Source organism: Limulus polyphemus, unplaced genomic scaffold (genome assembly GCF_000517525.1).
Source record: "Limulus polyphemus unplaced genomic scaffold, Limulus_polyphemus-2.1.2 Scaffold1736, whole genome shotgun sequence".
Taxonomy (NCBI): Eukaryota; Metazoa; Arthropoda; class Merostomata; order Xiphosura; family Limulidae; genus Limulus; species Limulus polyphemus.
The window spans coordinates 1-6,630 of NW_013667346.1; positions in this window are offsets into that span (position 1 = coordinate 1).

The following is a 6,630-nucleotide window of genomic DNA, read 5'->3' on the forward strand; positions in this document are numbered from 1 at the left end:
CGTTACTAAACAGAACTGAACCACACACAGGACTGAAAGCATGAGACGTTACTAAACAGAACTGAACCACACATAGGACTGAAAGCATGAGACGTTACTAAACAGAACTGAATCACACATAGGACTGAAAGCATGAGACGTTACTAAACAGAACTGAACCACACACAGGACTGAAAGCATGAGACGTTACTAAACAGAACTGAACCACACATAGGACTGAAACCATGAGACGTTACTAAACAGGATTTAACCACACATAGGACTGAAAGCATGAGACGTTACTAAACAGAACTGAACCACACATAGGACTGAAACCATGAGACGTTACTAAACAGAACTGTACCACACATAGGACTGAAAGCATGACACGTTACTAAACAGAAGTGAAAAACACGATGTTGGAAGGGTTAGATGTAACTAAAACTAACAACACAGAAGCGTGAGAACATGAGACATTTAAACTGAGCTAAAGGGAACGACGGTATTTCTGTGTGTTTTATACAAATACTACCTTAAAAGTATCACCAACATTATCTATGGCTATTATTATTTGGTTTCCACAAAGGTGTTGGTAGTAAAAGACTGGTTAATCACATGTATATTAGATTATCCAGTTGAAAAGCTGAATCATAAACTTTATACCATTTTAGCGTCACTCGAACAGTTGTCAAATAATCGAAGTTATTGGCGTTAGTCGTTGTGCGTAATCACGTTTTAAAGACGTATCGACCCACGTGTATATCACACTAAACCGTGTCATACACGTTAGTTCAAGTTGAACTTAAATAATAATATATCGGGTAAATGGACGCGGCGAAAAAAAAAATGCCTCGCTTTTTTCCTTTTCTGGAAAACTGTAAGTGTGATAGGGATATAATAACTTTCAACCACAGGTGTCTGTGAACTTTTAGTAGAAGCTCTAAGTTGCTAGATCTGTAACATACAGGATGTACTTTGACAGCTGGTGTACGAATCGGTTTGTCTCATGAAACTGTGATTCCTTTTTAATTAAAGCATCCACCTATCTTTATCTATGTCTGATTAAGCTCAGTAGCGTAAGTATACCTCCACAGTCCCTGCAGTTTCTGGGGGATCCGAGCCAAAAGGTGTTCCGAAGGGCCTGAAAAACTGAAGAATTATCGGAAAGGGGGATAAATGTAGGGGGTCCAATTACTTTTTTTATGTGTGTATGGGACATCTCTTGTAGTTACGCCATTGAGTAAGCTGCAAATTCCTAATTTCAAACTCAGTATAAAATAGAAATGTATTAAAACTTTATTTATAATTGTGTCACGTGGTTGAGCATTATATTTTGCAATGACTGTGGAAAGTTAAAGTAGAAAGAACCGATACAGCCTTCATCTGGTTGAAACGTTCCTCTGTATAATCTGCTTTTAACTTACGGCGATAATCGATACATGTGTAGCCTTGGTAAAGTTTGTACAAGTCTACGCTCTTGCAGGCTTCGTTTCCTGATTCGTTCTCTTCTTGTAGGGCATGTACTACCTCGTGTTGTGTTTGCTCATAGTAAGGAAGCATGTGTTCCAATACTTTTTCTTTTCTTTCGTTCAGAAGTGAGTGGACAGAGAGAGAGACATGCACTACAGCATATTACATCTAAAAAGTTGTAAAAAAGAGCTTAAAGCAATTTCCAAAGACCATTTAATAGATTTTATGGTATTGGAAAATCAGATATGTTGAACGTGCATCTACATTTGGAAAGGAAGCAATAATAGGTATTAGGACAAGAATACATCTACATTTGGAAAGGAAGCAATAATAGATATTAGGACAAGAATACATCTACATTTGGAAAGGAAGCAATAATAGATATTAGGACAAGAATACATTTACGTTTATTACATTTGTTTTACAAATAAAAGTGAATGAAGAAATTTATAGATGAAAAATTAAAACTTGAGAGATTAAAATGGCGGGATTAAGAATGGAAACTAATATTTTGAATAAGAACGAATTAAGAAGACAGTGAAGCAAAAAATAAATAACGCAGTGGGTAATAAACAAAGGAGTAAGAACGTGTCGGTGATAACAAAAAGACGAGACAGCAACGACTAACGCTGAATGTAAAACACAGTAAATATTTTCTTCCAAACGAGAGTTTGGAGGAGAAAGTGAAAAAATGGGGAAATAGAGTGTTATCGTACAGTTAAGAAGGGTAATCTTAAACTATTTTAAACTCCAGGGACACGGTTTATGTGGTACTCCACGAAGTTTGATTGGCATCTCGGGAGATTTGGTGGAGAAGTTGGCGGCATTTTTATCTTGCTCTTTGCGGCTTCCATCTTTCAATCTGGAACGTCCGAGAGATTTTATTTGCAAGTTATAAAAACAAGCGACTTCGAGTGAGTGCCCATGGGGTTATACACATATATTGAACGGCTGTATTGAATATTAAGTTGTTATTGAAATAAACTTTGTTTTTGGTTTGATATTTATCGATAGACAGGGTGTATCGTATCTTTAGATGATAAGCGCACAGCTACTCAAACACAGACCTGTCTGAATTTGATGATACAGTAAAAATTCGATATCTAAGATAGTACATCGTTTACTCGATAACTTATAATGAGCACACCAGGGGATCTTAGAATATATAAAAACAACAAAAGTTATTTTATTTGTTTTATTTTTCTAAGCAAGCAGTGCTGATTGAATCTGTGTATTTGGTTTTTTTTTTTTTGTGGGGAGATCATAAACTTTTTTAAAGTTTTGACGAGGAAGAAAGATTCAGAAATGAGTTGTTATTATTTTCTGAAATTATTGTTCCTACTGGAAGGATTTAAACATTTTGGCAGTAAAGTTAGAAAGAAAACGACTTTTTCACTCTCAAGATAATAATACTAATAAAACTTTATTTCAAACGGCATTTCGCCATTGCGGCTTAACCGCGCTACCAGTACAAGAACTGTTCTAGCCCTCATGAAACATCAATGGGCGAAGCGTTGGCTGAAATAAAAAATGTTTATTATTATTATTTGGAGAATAACAATCGTTTTTTTTTTTTCTAACTCTTTTGTTGTTTTTTATATTTTCTATTCTTTTAGTGTTGGGCGAATTTGTGATCGACGCCATTAGCGTGTTTGTCTTTGATTTGATATATTAAACATATATTTAGCCATCACTATTTGTGCTAAGATTTAGTAATCGTCAGAATAAAACCTGCGGGTCGCGGGTTCCAATCCCCGTTCCACCGAACGCGCTCGCCCTTTCAGCCGTCGGGGCGTTATAATGTGACGGTAAATCCCACTATTCGTTAGTAAAAGTATCCAAAGAATTGGCGGTGGGTGGTTTTGACTAGCTTCTTCCCTTCTATTCAGTAATTGATAAATTAGAGATGGCTAGCGCAGATAGCCCTTGAGTAGTTTTGCGTGAAATTCAAAACAAACAAACGAAATCGTTAGAATAACTTGTAGCTTCTTCAGTCATGTCTCGTATTCTGTTTATGTTCAGTTTCAACTTTTATACTGGTATAATCAAAGACATGCCTATTGATATCTGTCTGCCTACTGGAATCCATGGATAAACAGATAACAAATATCGATTGTAAAAGTAAGCACCTGGAACGATATCCAAGTATCAAGTACTTTTCATTCTGTATTACACCGTCTGTGCAGTTGGCATATAGATTAAGTATATGTGCAAGTTAAGACTAAAACTTCACTTTACATTAGAGGACTATTTTTATATAAGATTAGCCCAAAAGTGGTGGATCAATCTATGTAGTCAAAGGACATTTGTGTGATTTCGGTTTCTAATAAATCCTATTCATGAAAACATCCATTGATTTTAAGATGTAGCTGATGAGTCTTCATGATCTCCAAATCCTTGTTTATTTTGGGATATGTCATTTTGTGTGTGTGTGTGTGTAGTGAGGGTTAGAGGGTTCTCTTTCGAAACCATAGCTCTCTCTTTACAGATGAAAGCATTGAAATTGGCTCATGTCATGGTTTGTTATTCCGAATGTTTTCATTGTTCAAATATTTCTGCCTTCATGGAGAATGTGGAAGGCTGCCTCCTTCGAAATGCTGTGATATTTTGGCTGTGCATCTTCTAATAATATCGCTGTGTTGATATACTTCTTAGACATGCGCTGTGAAACCACTTTAGCTAAAAGCCTAATTATCGCGGCATTGTACTGTTGAATGATTAGAAATTCGTCGTGAACCAAATTTGTAGATATTAAACATTTCACTTGTGGCGCCACGTCTCGCATAATCGGCGACACACGTACTACATTATCCGATTTCTAAAATGTGATTAACTGTCTGTATTAATTACAGTGGAAATGATCCCATTTCTGTTGTACAACATCTGTGAACATCGACTTCACCACTCAGAAATGTTTGATTTTTTGCTGAATTTGCTTTCTTACGTTTGAGATGTTTTTGAGAAAGCTTACGTTTATACAGTTCCGGTTGTATTACACTCGTTCTTACACGTGAAGGTGTTGTAAGTAATTAATGTTTTAAATATTACATTTTCTCTCAAACGGATAATCTTTAAACTGCGACTTAATTATGTTTTAGTTATTTTCTTAGATAATGTACTTCATCTTTTAAAAAATACATTTTATTGTTAGGGTCCTGATCCTATATACCAGATAATGTAGAACTTAAGCTGCCTTCAGATATTTTCTTTTTCAGTAAACGTGAACCCAACAGCTTTATATATATATATATGTAGATTAAATTCGTATAAATGACTTTTGTATATGTCCTGTCAAGAATAAACATCGCATTGCTGCACGGTTTGTATATCAGATCAAATGGAGCACCACCTCCACTAAACGTTGCATTTACATTTTTTTTCTTTTGTAATTTATAGCAAAAATCAGTGACGCCTCATGAAATCGGCTTTTATTTTTTAATCCTTCGTTTTTATTTTATTTTATGAAGATATGTTGGAGTAGTCACTAGCTGTATGGGGGAGAAAGGGATTTTTCGCTAAGATCTGAAGACGATTATTGTTATCAGTATTTTGCATTAATGTAAAAAAAAAAAATCCCTTTATCCTCCTGGTGCGCTTTAAGAGTCAGGGTGTTATCTGTAAAATCTTATAATTGTATATTTTTTAGCCACTATTGCTACGTAGATATTTAATTTCATGATGCTTTTTTAAAACAGGAATCGAATTATTTTCGGTTCAAGGAAATGAGATACTGTACGAAATAGAATATGTCGTCATGGTAACATGTCATTAATGCTTTGATATTTGAAAATTGACATGGAAGGGTGCTTACTCATTTTATGGGTGATAAAGTAAGAGCGAGAATACGTTACGCCGTTAGCAATTTTTTTTATAGATTCATACCTAGCTAATTCAACCATTTTATTTTACTTTTATCATTTTGAAAACTGTCTTCCTTCATGTTTTATATCATATTTTTTGATAGAATGTTTTTAAACCAGTGTATACTTACATTTTCTTCAAGTTCTAACTTAATGGAAAAGTGAGATAAAAAAGTTTCCTCAGCCTCGGGCCTAGCATGACCCGGTGGTTAGAGTACTGGATCTATAATTTGTGGGTCGCGAGTTCGAATAGAGTATCCCAAGAGTTTGTAGTTGGTGGTGTTGACCAGCTGCCTTCCCCTTGTTAGTCAACTATTCGAAAGCGCTCGAGTTTTGGGCTTTATTTTAAGTCTATTACACTTTATATGTGATCCTTTGTGCTGACTCTTTTATCAAAATAAATAAATATTTCATCTAGTCTATCACTTTTAAATTAGGAACGACTAGCGCAGATAGCTCTCGACTAGTTCTGCGCAAAATTAACAAGAAAACAAGAACCTCCTCCCTCTTTCCCCCCCACACACATACAAAGCTTGTAGAACCAATTCAATTGTTAGTTTCAGAATTGAGAGTATAGGAAATGAAGAGAGTTTGTCCAGCATATTTTAAATAGTTGAAAGAACAGCAGGCAGTTCTGATGCTGCTTATTCAGAATCTCGCGCTAGAAAGGTTTCCTGTACATTGGTTTCACATTTTAAGGACATAATTATAATGAAGTATCGTATTTGGTACATGTCGAAAGCTCTAATGATTCGATTTCCTGAAAACGTGTTACCGCTCTTGATGTCTACAGATTGTTTAGTGTTGTTACCAGTTGCGGAGTATGGTGCAAACCTTGGCTGCCCTTCATCTTCAGGTTTCTTAATACAAGCTGTTTGTCGTGTTTAGTAGCCTTTACGATCACCCAAGAATAATTATTAATTAGTAACTTTTTATAACTTTACCAATTAATAATTAAGACTGTCGTACTATAAGGTTTGTTGTTTAGCTCATAGCTACACAATGGGCTGTTTATGCTTTACCCACCGCAGGTATTGAAACCCGATTTTTAGCGTTATAAATAATCGGACTTACCGCTTAGCTACCAAAGTGCTTAGAATATCAAGTTACTAACTGATAATTAACTTTAGGTGATGGGTGTAGTCTACTAGCCAAGTAACCTTGACAACGATAAATATCGGCCCGTTATAGCTAGGTGGTTAGGGCGCTCGACTCGCAATCTGAGGGTTCGAATCCCCGTCACACCAAACATGCTCACCCTTTCAGCCTGGGGGCGTTATAATGTGACGGTCAATCCCACTATTCGTTGGTAAAGGAGTTG